We start from the raw sequence: 16,445 nt of genomic DNA on the forward strand, positions 1-16,445 counted from the left end.
AGTTATAACCATTGGGGAGTGGATATTTGTAATCCATTGGCCCAGTAACTCTACTATTAAAAATGCACAGGGTGGAGCTGACAAGATGGTACAACGGTTAAGAGCACTTGTTCCTGCTGCAGATCTGAGTTTGGTTCCTAGCACCCATGCTAGGTACCCAGCTTCAGGGTATTCAGTGCTCTCTTTGGACCTCTCAAGGCAATTGTACTTATGTGCACATACACTTACAATCAAACAGAGATGTATACACATAATTATAAAATAAACAGGGGACTGTAGAAATGGCTCAATGGTTGAGAGAACTTGTTGCTTTTCCAGAGGACCAGGGTTGGATTCCCAGAACTCACTTGGCAAATCACAATTATTTGTAATTCCAGGTCCAGGAAATCCATTGTCCTCTTCTGGCCTTCAGAGGCACCAGGCACACAAATAGTGCACATATATACATTCAAGCAAACCATCAGTATACATAAAATAATAAAAGAAAATAATAAAGAGTTGAAAGATAGCTCAGTGGTTTGTTTGCTGCTCTTCTAGAGAATCTGAGTTCAGCTGATGACATCCACGTTGGGTATCTCCAACTACCTGTAATTTTTTGTTGTTGTTGTTGTTTTTTGTTTGTTTGTTTGCTGAGACAGGGTTTCTCTGTAGCTTTGGAGCTTGTCCTGGATGTAGCTCTTTTTTTTTTTTAAATATTTATTTATTTATTATATATACAATAGTCTGTCTGTGTGTATGCCTGCAGGCCAGAAGAGGGCACCAGACCCCATTACAGATGGTTGTGAGCCACCATGTGGTTGCTGGGAATTGAACTCAGGACCTCTAGGAAGAGAGGCAATGCTTTTAATCTCTGAGCCATCTCTCCAGCCCTGGAACTAGCTCCTTTAGACTAGACTGGCCTCGAACTCACAGAGATCCACTAGCTTTTGTCTCCCAAGTGCTGAGATTAAAGGTGTGCATCACCACTGCCCAGCTAACTACCTGTAATTCTAGCTTTTGTGGATCTAATTCTTTCTTCTGGGTCTGGGCCAACTCTCTCTCAAACACAAAAAAATCTAAAAACATATAAGGTGAGTTGGTGAGATGATCAGTGAGCAAAAGCACCTGCCTCCAAAGCCTGATAACCTGAGTTCAATTCCCAGAAAGAGAGAATTCCCCCCAAATCTCCATATGCATTCAGTGGTGTGTACATGTGCAAACATATAAATAAAAAAATGCTCACACCTGTAAGCCCAACAACAGTCAGCAAGCAGAAGCAGGAGGATCACCAGTTTAGGGTCTTCTTGGGCTACAATGAGTTTTGAAGCCAGCCCAGGATGCCTGAAACCCTGTGTCAAAAAAGGGGAGGGAGATACTAAAAGATGATTCATCCAGTAAAGGTGCTTGTTGCCAAGCCCAAGACCCTGGTTCAGTCCAAAACCCACATGGTGGAAGAAGAGAACCTAGCCTCTCAAGTTGTCTTCTAATCTCCACATGTACCAAGCATGTGCATGTCCCAACCCGACACCCAAAAAAGTTCAAGATCACCTTTAGCTACAGAGTTCAAGGCCAGTCAGAACTACACGAGATACTCTCAAAACTTGCATAGTGCTAGGCATGTAACTCAGTAGAAGAGAGCTATGCTTTGCAAGGTCCTGCTTTGATCTACAGCTAATGAAAAAAAAAAGACCATGTGGGTTGGAGAGACTGTTTAGCAGTTAAGAACACTTACTGCTCTTGAAAAAGACCTAGGTTCAGTTTCCAGAATCCAAGTGGCTGCTTACAATCACCTGTAATACTCCAGTTCTAGCAGGGCGATGGTGGTGCACGCCTTTAATCCCAGCACTTGGGAGGCAGAGGCAGGCGGATCTCTGTGAGTTCGAGCTAGTTCCAGGACAGGCTCCAAAGCTACAGAGAAACCCTGTCTCGAAAAACCAAAAATAAATAAATAAATACTCCAGTTCTAGGAGGTCCAATGACCTCTTCTGGTGTCTAGGGGGACCTGGCACACACTTAGTGTACATACATACATGTTGCAGGGAGAAGAGCCTGCTTGTTCATCCCAGCTGCCCGTCTCGCTTAGCCCCGAAATAACCACACAGAAATTATATTAATTAAATCACTGCTTGGACCATTAGTTTTAGCCTCTTATTGGCTAACTCTCACATCTTGATTTAACCCATTTTTATTAATCTGTATATCACCACTTGGTAGTGGCTTACCGGGAAAGATTCGGCATGTCTGTCTCTGGTGGCTGTCTCACTCTGCTTTCCTCCTCCCAGCATTCCATTTAATTTTCCCCACCTACCTACGTTCTGCCCTATCAACAGGCACAAAGCAGTTTCTTTATTAATCCTCCATGTTTATGCCATCATTAAAACAGTATGGTCCTTTACAGAAGGCTCTGGATTTAATTTTCCTGGTGAGACATGTCCTCCACAGGTACTGAGAATGACTGGGCCACTTTTGGCTTGGGGGCCTGCGAGAGGCCCCTCAAGGAGTTTCCTGATGGTATCAGGTTGCCTTGTCTGTCTGTTGTTGATCTGCATTCACTGGTTCAATGTCAGCTTTTGCCACACCTTCTACATATACCTGAAGGCATACATACATACACATACATGCAGTTAAAAGATTCATATACACAAGATAAAATTATTTTGTTAATAAGTACTCTTAACCATTTAGTCATCTCTTCAGTCTAAAAGCTTTAATTAATTAAACTAAGGCATGACTTTAATCCTACTCAGGAGGCAGAGGCAGGTGGATATCTGTGTTTGAGGTCAGCCTGGTCTAGAGCTAGTTCCAGAACAGCCAGGGCTATACGGAGAAATCCTGTGTCAAAACAAACAATCAGAAGCACTTGTTTCTTTATTATTTTGTTTTTCTAGACAAGGTTTCTCTTTGTAGCCCTGGCTCTCCTGACATTTGCTTTGTAGACCAGGCTCTCCTCAAATTCACAGAGATCCACCTGCCTCTGCCTCTCAAATGCTGATATTAAATGTGTGGGTCACCACATCTGGCAAAAGCACTTGCTCTTGCAGAGGACCCAGGTTTGCTTCCCAGCACCCACATGGCAGCTCAAAATCATCTGTAACTTGAGTTCCAGGTGATCCAACACCTTCTTCTGGCCTCTGTGGACATCAGACATGCAAGAAAGTACTCATACACATAAATCAAAGTAAATCTTTAAAACAAACAATAGGAAGTGAGCCCTATATTTCAGTAAGTCTAGGTAATACAATAGACTTTAAACATATATATACAAAATACACACAGTAAAATGCCTGGTGGATAGACTGTAGGATAATGTATATAAATACATTTAACAAACTGAAATACCTGATAAGTGCTAGTTGCTATACTTCTTATTGGCTACTGCTCTCAGATCTATCCTGAATGAAGCTTAGATATAGTCTGGAAACAGTGGCTTTTCTCTTGGCTATAGAGGGACAGAAATTAAGAAAAATGAAAAGAGGGATTGTGGTTACTTCCTCTACAGGGGGACTGCTACCTTTCCTTCGTATCATGAAGAAATGTCTGGACAATCTCCCAAGCTTGTATGTACACACAAACACATAGAAATAATCTTCAGGGAATCATGCAATCTTTAAAAAATGTCAGGTCTACGAGTTCATAAAGACAGTAGAATTTGGGGCTGGAGAGATGGCTCAGGATTAGGAGCACTTATCACTCTTGAGATGGACCTGAGTTGACTCCTAGCATCCACATGGTAGCTTATAAATCTGTATCTCCAGTTCTAGGAGATCTGATGACAGCTTCTTATGTCTGTGGGTACCAGGTAGAGACATGGTTCACAGACAAACAAGCAGAACACCCATACACATAAAAATAAAACAGACAAAAAACACTAATAATTGAATGTATTAAATACTACTGACTGAGACCTTTTGAGGATTAGGCTTTATACACTCTGATGAAATTGTCACAATCTCGAAAAACATAGTTTATTTGCATTTATTTATTTTTTTTTGCATTTATTTTTTTTAATTTGTTCTGAAACAATGGAATTAAGAGATTTTAATCACTGCAGTTAAAGAAAGAAAGGCACTTGAACAAAAATGTAAGACATACCCAAGAATGTGGAGGTGGGCTTCTCAAGGGATTACTGCCATTTACATTTCAAACTAGGGAAGTATGGCTGGTACCAGAACCCAGGAATGCCTCTGCAATGCAATCTAACCACCCTAAAAACAACATTTCAAAGTCTCAAAGAGTACTGCACTATGAGGAGACTGTGCTGAGGCTATCTATGTGAAGGAGAACTGGAAAAAGAACCATGTTACTCAATGTTCCTTGGGTAGGCACAGACAAATTCATTATAGGCAGAAGGACAGAGTATGAAGAGAACTATTTCATTCCACGAGTAAGTTTTTTCATATGCTTAATTCAACCCTTTCCATTAAAATCATTTTCTCTCTCTTCTGCTTCCATGTGGATGGTGAATAGGTACATGGCTCTCCCCTATGAAAAGTCCTAAGTAGATGGCAGGGGTTCTGTCTGTCTCTGCTGAGATTATGAATAGGGAAAGCACTTCTCTCTCCTCAGTCACTTGGATCTACCCGAAGGTATCAAACTAAGAGCAATTCAAGAAAATGGACCATGAAAGACAAGCAGAAGAAGAGAACTTCAATCAAATCAAGAAGGCCAGCTGCAAGAATGCCTGAAGTCTCTTAGGACCTTAGCAGGTAAATGTTTTCCCAACAGGCTCCACAGCAGGCTTCATGTCTGACATCAATTCCATTGTGGTGGTCTAGCCAACATTTCTCAAACTAGAACCTCCTGCCTCCATGTGACATCCAGTTACCTTGCTCAGACAAGAAGGGGTGCTATGGATTCTGCCACTCTGTATTCCCCTTCCATTCCAAAACTATCTTGCTGCATTTGCTCAAATTTAGACAACCCAATAAAGGACTAAAGAGATGGTCAGGAAAGAGAATAATTTTGGCAGGAAGATGTCAAGATCCCAAGGCTAGGTTCAGAGGAGCTCTTCTGGGATGTCAAGACCAGATCCAAAACTCTTTCTTCTTTTCTTCTCATACAAGAGCCAGGAGAGCAACTGGGTTATGGCCCTACCACCGCAAATGTGACTGATCTCATCTGATCTCATAAACTAAGCAGTGTCAGACCTACTTGGATTGCAGAACTGGGGCCTAAAATTGGACATAGAATAGAAGAATAATTCTCCTTCCTCCCTCTGTTCTTTATACATTATTTCACTCTGGACCCAAAGCATGCCAATCTCCACTTTGGTTTCCCTTGACCCATATACCCTATGGACAGGAGAGAGTTAATGGTATGATATAGGCAAGCTATAAATTTCCCATCAGTGTGGAGAGAACAGGATTGTTGGCAGGGCAGGGAGGGGGCTGGGCTTGGGGGGGAATCTGGGAAAAAGCCAGGAGGTTGTCTCTAGGTAACAATAAACACTGCAAGCAAGGAGCAGCTGTTACACTTACTCTCTCTGCATCACAATGCTGAAATAACACTAATAAACAGTGTGCCCAATGCACAGGCATACACACATTTTTAGGGCCAAGGCCCCAGTTGCACCTCTAAAGCTGCCCTCTACTCCAGAGCAGGGTCTTGATGCCACAAACATAGCAGTCTAGGCCTGGGTATACTTGCAGGGGCTGATGAGAGCTTCCCAATCCAAAGGCAGTCGTGGAGTCAAGCTGGGCAGCAGAGGCTGGGAATATAATTCAGATCCTGTGATATTCAGTGGTAGAAACAATTCAAATTCAGCTATCTCTCAGCTGTGAAGAAAGAAGTGGAAGGAGGTGTGTGTAAGGAGGGATAACTACTTACCATATCTGGTCAGATCGGAGGTAATCAGGTGGCCAAGAACTGAGCTGGCCAGTGGGAGGTGAAAGGGAGTAAAGAAAGGGATTTGGGAAGGAAGAGGATCAAGGAGAATGCGGTATCTTCCCTGGGGCTAAAGTCCCCCACTCCTGCCCATACCTCACTGTATATCTAGGCTCCCCTCATAGTACAAGCTTTATATCCAGGGCCAGATGATACGATAGCTTAGGTCAGAATTAAGCTTTAGTAATGGGTCCCAGCGCTCCTTACACTGCCAGGAAGGAGGAAGAAGAAAACTGACCTCATCTTCCTGCGTGAAGAATAGTTAATCTGTCCTTGTCCATCCAAAGTCATTTCTGGATCACCAGCAGATGGGAAGAGCACCCTCATTCTAGTTAGAAAGTAGAGCTTCCAACAATAAAAGGAACAGAAAAAGATAAACAAGAACTCATAATCTATCACAGAATACCCACCCAAGCCTCTCTTCTATGAGGCCAGAGGTCAGGATGTTTATTATCATGTACCTAGATATACCAGTATCCAAAATCTCTGTTGTTCTTTTTGTCAATTCCAGTCAGGAACTGAGAGAGGATGGAGATGCACACCTGAGCAATGAGGGAGAACAACGCCAGCACTTCTGAACATCAGTGGCTGCGGTCACTTCCCAGCCTGTACCAATACCCTGCTCAGCAGTCTCAGTGTCTCTAGATGCTTCTCTGGTCCAAGGTGCCTGTCTGTTCTCGTGAGGATAGCACTAAGCACAGGTGGCAATCCTTCCTGGGTCTGGCCTTGTAGTAGTATTTGCTTTGTTTTTGTTTTTCTGTTAAGAAATTGTGGCTGAAGAGATGGCAGAGTGGTTAAGAGCATTTGCTTCTCTTGCAGAGATGCAGGTTCAGTTCCCAGCACCCACATGGCAGCTCACAACCATCTGTAACTCCAGTTCCAGAAAATCTGCTGCTCGCTTCTGGCCACCGCACAGTCACCAGACACACATTTCACATAAAGACATACATGCGGGCAAAACACCCACGCACACAAAAGAATCTTCAAAAAGAAATTTCTGGCATTAGGCATGGTAGTACATGCTTATAGTTACAGCACGTTGGAAGACTTTGGAGGCTGGCTTGGGCCAACTCCATAATCAGATTGTCTCAATAACAAATAAACAACACCCCCCCCCCCTTGCCCCAAGTTTTATGTTAGCTGGATATATAAAGTCATAGGCAGGCTACTGAGGAACAATAGTAATAGCTGTTTGCCAGGAAAACCTCTCTTTTGGAAGGAACCCAGGATTTCTGGGCTGCCCTGCCACAACAGATGTCAAATATTCTCCATATAGCCTGTGGAGATAGCAGGTGATGTCTCAGTCTTTCTTCACTAGGAAAATTCAGTATCTCCTGCTTACTTCTTTCTCATCTCTCCCTTTCTTTCATAGCTGGGACATCTCCTAATCTTGATGAGAGATTTTTCATCTATAGAGCTCAGAGTGGGCAGGACTGGGGCAAAAGAAAACTCTAGCAGACTTGATCCTCCTTCCCCTCTGTTGTTTTCATGAACCACCCCCATTACTGTGAGTCACCAAAACCTCAAGCTCTACTGAGATGCAGCAGCCTTCTTCCACCCCCTCTTACAGACAGGCAAGTATGTATCCAGTGAGCCCCAGTGCACACCAAAGTCCTACCACAGGGCCACAGCCTCTATTTCATCCTTAGGAATCTGCAACACAGACAGAGATGAGTGAGCAACAGAGTGTGAGACCCTAGTATGTGCTCTGTGCAGGGCAGAGTCCTGGCTGCCTGCACAGTGGAATAGGCGCACCAGCCAGGGGAGCTGGCACACTTGGTCCTATCACCTCAGCGGCATGTAAATGGAAGAAGATGGGGCAAGTATGCTGTTTCAGAAGCAGACATCTCCTCCTGGCTTCATCTCTGGCCTGTTGTTTCTTTTTGGCACCATAGCACTGGTACCTCTGTCAATGCCTTTCTCTGCTTTCCTTTCTGTCTATGGCTCTGCAAGATACAGGGAGATCTGTTATAATAGCTTTCTTTCTTTCTTCCTTCCTTCCTTCCTTTCTTTTCTTTTCAGGTTTTTTGAGATAGGGTTTCTCTGTGGCTTTGGAGCCTGTCCTGGAACTAGCTCTTGTAGACCAGGCTGCTCTTGAACTCACAGAGATCCGCCTGTCTCTGCTTCCTGAGTGCAGGGATTAAAGGCGTGCACCACCACTGCCCAGTTTGTATAATAATATCAGGGTGAGAGGTTCAGATTTCCAGATGTACTCTAAACCCATGGGAAAACTGAAGGGAAAAGGAAGAAAGGGGCCTCATTAGAGTAAAATCTAAATGCTAGGCCAATGCTGACTTATTCTAGAAGACAGGGAATTCTGGATACTGCTACCCTATGTATGTCCTATCTAAGTATTTTTCTACAAAGAGCATGAGTTTATTCTGGACTTCAGAGCAGGCTCTAGTCATGGACTTAAGGCAATAGATCTAAGACCCCAGGACGACCTTGGGAGTAAATGGCAGACCTGGTAGAATTGGAGCAGCTCTATTCCTCAGAGAACATCCAGAATGTAGAGTGAATGCTTCCCTATGCCGCCAGTACACTGTGAACCAATTACCAAGAGCAAAAAGGAAAGTAGCTACCTTCCCTCCTTTGTTGTGTGCTAATCTTCACTGCTTTGTGTTACAGACTAGAAACAACAGCTCCGTGAAGAGCCACCTATCCCCACACAGTATTCACTTTGAATGTCCTGAACTACATTGAGCAGCCAGTCCCACAGGTGAACTATAGGTCTCAGTTCTTAAATTTTTGGTTGTGAGCATAGCCTTTTTTTTTAAAAATGATTATGATTCTTTTTTTTTTAAAAATATTTCTTTATTTATTATGTATACAATATTCTGTCTGTGTGTCTGCCTGCAGGACAGAAGAGAGCACCAGACCCCATTACAGATGGTTGTGAGCCACCATGTGGTTGCTGGGAATTGAACTCAGGACCTCTGGAAGAGCAGGCAATGCTCTTAACCGCTGAGCTATCTCTCCAGCCCCAATGATTACGATTCTTATGTATATTATTATGATGCAGTGTTCTACCTGCATACCAGAAGAACCAGATCTCATTATAGATGGTTGTGAGCCACCATGTGGCTGCTGGGAATTGAACTTGGGACCTCTGGAAGAGCAGTCAGTGCTCTTAACCATTGAGCTATCTCCTCATCCCCCATGAGCCTAGCCTTTAATGGCTAAACCATCTCTCCAGCCCTTGATCTCAGTTCTAAAATGTGGACATCCTATATTCTCTTCTTCCTCATCTCCCTGACAGGACAGCCTTTGGCACAGCCTTTGTCACAATTTCCAGCTATGGACAGCCCTGAGGCACTTGGAAGCAGGAAGGGGTCTAGAAGGGTTTTTATCAGATCATCCTAGGGAGATATGAGGGCCTCTCACTCTGTCTGTAAGTATCAGACCATGACCGCCTCTGACAGTCTAAGGTAGATCAGATCCTGCTTTTCTCAAAGACCTGAGTGTAAAAACAGATTACTAAGCTTATCGAAGACAGTTCTAGGGATGGAAGGAAGTTAAGAATAAGAGCTGGAGAGTGTGGCAAATTCTATTGGTATTGCCTGCTAACCCTGTATCCTATCCTTGCCTCCAGCCCAGTTTAGCCTCCACAGATCAACGAATGTTGAAGATTTTGAGAAAAGAAAAGAATGCTGAGAATACCACCTTTGGCAACTTGGTAGGAAAGTCTCCTGTTTACCTCCATTCACCCTTCTTTCCCTGGCCCTAGCATACGAGCAGTGAAGGAAATAACGGAACGGGGAATATAGACAGCTGGAAATGTGTCCTTCTCTTTAGGATAAATCAACACTACAAGAGCCAGAAGGGGCCCAAGATTCCAAGACCAGAATACTGCATGAATTCCTTTCTTTTTTCTCTCTCTTTAGCTTTTCAAGTGAGGGTTTCTCTGTGTAGCTTTGGAGCCTGTCCTGGAACTTGCTCTGTAGACCAGGCTGCTCTTGAACTCACAGAGATCCGCCTATCTCTGCCTCCTGAGTGGAGGATTAAAGGCGTGCGCCACCACAAACAAGGCAAAATCTTATAGAGAGGGGCTGGAGGCAAAGATGGATAATGTCCTCTAGAACAGGCTGCACAAAGGGGGATGTTCCCTTATTAGCTGCACCTGCTGGATCTTCCTAAACTGCTTCCAGCACTCAGGAGACCGTGACAAGAGTCACTTGACACGTGGAGGACAGAACATCATGCTTATAGTTTTCGTTTGGCTTTCTTCCCTCCTTACCTACCTACTTTTTCTTGCCCTGTGCTCCCAGGAACTCTCCAAATCCAAAACATAAAGCAACTTCAGAGCAGGATTCCATTGGTTCTTCCTCTCTGGGTCTTGGATTCCATATCTGTACAATGAAGGGGGTCAGGCAAGTTGAGCTCCAAGTTCCCTTCTTACAACAATAAGACTCTTAGATTCAGACCCTGCCGTTTTGCCTGTAACCTCTATGGCACTTATTTCCCATAGAAATGTACAGAATGGGCCCCAAACTCTCTTCTTGACTACAGTCCCAGGTCTACAGTCCCTAGCTCTTATTCTCTCTCTCAGGGTCTTCTAAGTTTAACTCCACTTCCCTTTCATAATCTTATACTCAACTGTAGGAGCAAGAAAACAGCCTTACCTACTATTTTGGCTATAAATTTAGGCTGCAGACCTGAGTCAATCAGCACAATTCCATCTCTTTTGGAGATCCTGGCAGTTGGGGGGAAATCCTGGCACCTTTCCCCAGTGCCTCCCCTCCTCCTCCACCTCACTGTTCTCCATGCCAGAACGCAAAGTGGCCAGTGATTGATGGGCACGGGTTCTTGGTAACCGCACCCAGTGGCCCAATCCTCCTCCCTTATCCAATCCCTCCCCTGTCCCTATTCAGAGATCAGATTGTCTCATGTTGGTCCCTGAGGTCCCATTAATTAAAAATACATCCAATTAAATGGCAGGTGAAAACGTGCTATTGGCGCTCTACACCCCCCTGCCCCAGCTTGGTCTTTCCACCCTCACCCCCCTTTTAAGGCTCAGCTGTGCTTTGAGCTGAGAAAAAAAAAAAGATGTGGAGAGAGGGAGTAGAGGAAGACATAGGGTAGGAGTATGACATGGGGGTGTGTGTGCTTGAACCTCTGCCAGGGTAGCATGTGCCAGTCTGGGAGGGTGGCACCATGCCCTGGTGTCTAATTTCTGGAGGTGTGAGTAGGTTAAGTCATCTGGGTACCCACCACCTCCACTTCTCTTAAAGGGGCAGAGGGCAATCATATGGTTAGCTGTACTGCCCTGCTTCTGGATCTGATAGGTGAGGAGCACAAGTGTAAATGGCAGAGGGATCTTTGGTGTGGAAAAGATGTTCAGGGGTGGGAAGGGTCTGATTCATCTTGGTATACCTCAGATATTTCCCAAACTAGGAAGATAAAGGGAAACTGACTGGGACCCAGATGTCAAGGCGTGGTGATGCTCTTGAGCTTGGCTATGTCTACCCCTACCTACAAGAAAGCTGGGAAAAGTATGGAGAGAGGAAGGAAGGAGCCATAATTTGGGTGGGAACAGATGGGTCAGATAGGATAAAATATATACACAGATGAATGCTCATGTGAATACCATGCCCCAGAGTACCTTAGATAAAAAACTCAGAAAGGCCTTTCCTGTTGGCTCTTTCTCTAGGCAAAAACAACAGCAGTAGCATCGTCATGTGACCATGGCCTGGCTGCCTAGTAGGCTGCGCATAGGGCAGCTCCTTGACAGTCACTGATGATCTCATTTTCTTCCTTCCTATGGAGTCTTAGCATCTTGCCAGGCAAGGTATCTGCTTCCAACCCAAGGTCCTCCTCTGGCCCCAAGTGACACAAGTCTAACAGACACTAGACACTGTTAGGAGGACTAAGGGTAGCATTCAGAATTAGGTAGAAGCGAGGGTGCCAACTCAGGGTTTTGGCCTGGCTGCCTTGGCAGCCTCCGCACCTCCTCACTTCACTTTAACGCTAATTGGAGATTTTAATCTGCACTGCTGCTCTGCTCAGGGTGCTGGGGGGAGCACCAGCTGTGCAGTAATTCCAGCAGCACCGACTGTTTAATCAAGCTGTCCTCCTGGGGAGGGGCCTTCAGGCATGGGGGAAGGAGGAAGACCTCTGTCATTTCCCTAAGCCTGTTCATTCTGGAAGGCCGTCTGAGGGTAAACTGTGGAGTCCTCAGTCCCATAGGGCCCACGTCACTTGGCATGCCCAGCAGAGCCATGACACGGCATAGGGTAGACATGAGGCTCATCGCCAAAGCAGTCCCCCTCATGCTGTTTTCTGATATATTTTTGGCTCAGAGCTCTCTGGAGTCCTGGATGTGCTTTGCCTGATCAGATACAAAGATCTACTAGACTCGAATTCTGTAAATTTGTGTTGGAGAGGGTGTCATGTGGGAGATGAGATAACCCATTTTCTCAGTTTTCAGTTTCTCAATACTTTCTCACCATCAAAGATACTTTTCTTTGAATATTTGTAAAAAAACTTTTCCCTCTCTACAATATAACCATTCCCACCCTCCTGGACTGCAACTCAACATCTTTGGGGCAAGGAGGCAGTGGGTTTGACAGCTGGAGTCAGGAATGGCCTACCTTAAAGAGAGAGTACCTGGAAATTCTATGTTCAGCTAGGCACCTACTCAATTAGCAGGCCTGAAGGGCCAAGTGAATAGGCCTTGGGTCATTTTAAAGAAGTAACAAGTGGTAGTTATTTTTTCTGGCTTCTGGTCCAGGTTCTCTGGCTCTCGGGGAGTGTTCTGATCCTGTCCCTGGAAAGAGTGCTCTCATTCAACTGTTTCAGAGGGACTTGAGTTTTAATTGGCCAGCAGTGCCCTCGTGTGGTAGAAATCAGAACTGCAGTTGCCCTACTGGGTAGACTGCTTTGAGGTAGGTGCTGGTGCTCTCTAATGACGTCAAGGAACTAAACATTTAGTATATGTGCTACCTGACTACTTCCTGGGATAGCTCCTGCTACCTGACTACTTCCTGGGATAGCTCCTGCTACCTAACTACTTCCTGGGATAGCTCCTGCTTCCTAACATGTACTTTATCTCTCTTACTCTGTCATACATGCTTCCAGAGGAAGTAGCACCTGACTTAGACACTTATCCAGGCCTGTTGCTTTGGCTGTCTGGGTTGCAGAAGTGAGGGAAACACTGCTGAGAAAGGGGCCAGAGAGTCAAAAGGATAAGGCAGTGTCATCTCTAGCATCCAGGAGGCAGGAAGATGCTCTCACCCCCTTATAACTCTCCACAGGCCCCACCCTTGCTTTTAAAACAGTAACACTAGTGGTTGATTCCACCCTACAGTTATTCCTTTTTTACTCCCTGAGGTATGTGGGGTAAGATGCTGGTCCTTCTGCTGTTGTTGTTTGAGGCAGGGTTTCTTTGTATAGCCCTGATTGTCCCAGTACTAGCTCTATAGACCAGGCTGGCCTCAAATTCAGAGATCCACCTGCCTCTGCCTCCTGAGTGCTGGGATTAAAAGTGTGTATCACCACTGCCTGGCCTAAGATGCTGGTCCTAAGAACAGACACTAGATAAATACTCTCAAAAGATCTAGGTACTTTCCCCAGTGAGCCTTCAGACTTGCAGCTTCCAAGAGAAAGGGTATTTGTTACTGGGTCATTTTTCACCAGAGTCAAAGACTCTGTTTACTGGTCCCTTCCTAAATGAGGAAACGGTTCTAGTTACAGAAAAAGTGACGGGCATTAGAAGGGGGCCTATAAAGACTAAGACTTGGAGATTACTAAGACAAAGAGCTGAGTAACAAATGACTTCCCTTTGTGGAGACACTGAACAATTCCTTGAGAAGCTAAACGTAGAACCTACAGACCCATCTCATATGAGGGGTGGAGGAAGGGAGAGAAAGACACAAGAGAGAGAGACAGATAGAGGTCATCATTTGAGAGGTGGGTGAAACAGCACAACCTACTAGCAGGGAAGGAAGGTGGAGGTGCTGGTTCTGAGTACTGAAGACAGAGGAGGGAGGCTGCAGGCCTCTACTTCGGGTGCCTCAGGCAGTATCTGGATAGGTAGAATCTTCCACTGAACCTAGAAAGAAGGTAATGAAGGTGGTTAGAGGAAACGAGAAGAGATAGTACTGTCCTATCTTGACTTAAAGATAGAAAACAAAAAAAAAAAGTTTTTTTTTTTTTTTTTGAGAAAAAAGTATTTAGTGTATGAAGGGGTATAGGCAAGTGAGATATCTATCCTAAAGAGACTGACAGTAGCCGGGTGGTGGCTACTCCAGCACTCGGGAGGCAGAGGCAGGCGGATCTCTGGGAGTTCAAGGCCAGCCTGGTCTACAAGAGGTAGTTCCGGGACAGGCACCAAAGCTACAGAGAAACCGTGTCTCAGAAAACAAAAACAAAAACAAAAACAAAAAAAGAGACTGACAGTAACAGAATAACAATGTTGGTACTCAACTGCAGAGGAGTATCTCAACACAGGAATGAAGTGACTGCTACTGCTAGGGAGGGGCTCACCCATTCTAGCTGGAAGAGAACTTAGTAACTAGAAGGTAGGACCCCAGAACAGGCCAAATAAAAAGCTCTGGAACCCTTCTGGAGATCTCAGGAGAGGATAAGAAACTTCCCTGGCCATGAGTGAGGTGCTACTCCATGTAAAATCAGGCTAGTGGCTTCTGACTGACTTTAAGTCCTTAAGACTTCATTCAATACCTGACTTCAAGTATTGTGGACGAGACTGTTTGACAGGCTCTGGATGCAAGGTAACTGACGGATGTCCCCGAGTTCTTCAGGGGCCATTCCTGTTGCTGCCATCTGTAAAGAAAAGTAAGAGGCTATATGAGACATGAGACAAGAGACCAGACAACCAAGAGGGTCTTTGGTCATGCACAGATTACAGTGTTGACAGCCTCCAGCGATAGTGTTTTACAATTCTCTTAAGCTTGAATTCCCCCAAAATTGTCAGATGAATCTTAAGAATGCTTTCAGAGGAGTTGACTGTTTCAGGTTCCTACTTCCAAGGAACTAGCTCCCAGGCTGATAAAGTGCAAAACCAATTCCAATACTTAAACATGTATCGGGAAATTCAATAGAAATAGAAGCTGTGAAACACAGAATTACTATAAAGGGCAATGACCATTAGTGTTAATACACAGTTAATGCAAGGCTGTTATTTGGAGGAGGCAACCTAATTTTAGACCAGATCACCATCTTGGATTTAAGGTTCTCATGTCCAACAAAGTTTCTTTAAGAGGAGTTCTGAGGCAGAAAATGGCCCTGATTATGAAACAGAAAGGCAGAAAGGTTTGTAGGAGCAGACTTGATGCAATTTGGGCAAGTAGGTCTATCATTCATTTCCTAGGAAGGGACAAAGCCTTTGCATGGGGATCAACCCCACATTCCTCCATTCTACCAACTGTAGTGCAATAGACTAACTGTAACTGATATAATGGGATCTACTCCTTTGTTATCCAGATGATAACCACTTGGCAGATTCCCTAACACAGTCCATACCTATCTCCAAATTGCCCAGTGTTTCTCTGCTTCCTTCAGCATTTCCCTCCTTACTATTACAGGCTCCCAATTTCCTATGTCCAGGGAAAGCAATCATAGGAAAGGGCAGTAGACACAGCTCCAGGATGAAATGACTTACAGAACCTGTCCCACTTGTTAAACCTATTTAGAGCTCTGACCACTGTGAAACACTTTTCCTTATACATGGTCCAAGAACACCAAACACTGCTTTCCCCTGCCTACAAATAGAAGTAGAATATTCAACTGTCTTGAATCTGAGAGTAGTTTGTTTTGCCTTGAATCCTGTAATTCCATATCCCATTCATAGACACCTGCTTCCAGTCTTGCCTTAAAGAAGGGCTTTCTCTCTATATATATTTTGATTCTTTTCAACATATCTTTATTATAATGCCAAAGAGCCTGAGATGACATTTAGTATGAATTTTTCATGTTGCCTCTGAGGATCTTTTCCAACTATCAGCCCTCCTACTTTGTGGCTAAGGGTTCTTTGAAAATTTGGGGTAACTAACAGCATTTGGATCTTTGGCTGTGGCTATCACTTTTTCCCCAATAAAGTAGATCCTATCTATCCTCTATCTATCTATCTATCTATCTATCTATCTATCTATCTATCTATAATTTGTATGTCATTGAGAGATTTTTTTTTTAAAAAAATCACATTGTTTATGATACGTGTATGTGAGGGGTGCCAGTGCCACAGTGCATTTGTGGAGGTCAGAGGACAACTTGCAGGAGCTGGTTCTCTTGCTCCATCACGTAAGTCCTGGGGATGGATCTCAATTTGTTAGGCTTGACAGCAGGCATCTTTGCAAGCTTAGCTATCTTACTGGCCCAGAGTGAATCTCAGTTCTTTAAGACAGGGTCTCACTACGTAGCCTTGGCTGACTTCAAGATCTGCCTGTCTCTACCCACGGGATTAAAGGTATATGTCACCACACTTGGTCACTAAAAGATTATTCCTGAAGACAGAAATACATGACAGTTTCATACTAATGACTTTAAATGTACTTTTAGTTCTCAATGTCTTTCCCCTTTCAGGATCTCAAGTTTCTTCTTTCTTGAAGTAGCTTTGGGTTATCAGG

General features: G+C 44.4%; 1 protein-coding gene across 2 annotated transcripts in view; it reads right to left on the minus strand.

Annotated features, from left to right (window-relative positions):
- Positions 1-2,978: 2,978 nt before the first annotated feature.
- The window catches only part of LOC121456165 (cyclin-dependent kinase 12), a 77,663-nt gene continuing 64,196 nt past the window's right edge, over positions 2,979-16,445 (minus strand). For both annotated transcript variants that reach the window (XR_005975608.1, XR_005975607.1), the window contains 5 exons: positions 14,542-14,643; positions 13,794-13,912; positions 10,104-10,211; positions 6,101-6,207; positions 2,979-5,753 (listed from right to left, as the gene is read on the minus strand). The gene's annotated coding sequence lies outside the window, so the exon portion shown is untranslated. The remainder of the gene's footprint in view (positions 5,754-6,100; positions 6,208-10,103; positions 10,212-13,793; positions 13,913-14,541; positions 14,644-16,445) is intronic.

This window comes from Microtus oregoni, unplaced genomic scaffold (genome assembly GCF_018167655.1).
Source record: "Microtus oregoni isolate MIOR12 unplaced genomic scaffold, Mior012 000015F_ref0000493, whole genome shotgun sequence".
Lineage (NCBI taxonomy): Eukaryota > Metazoa > Chordata > Mammalia > Rodentia > Cricetidae > Microtus > Microtus oregoni.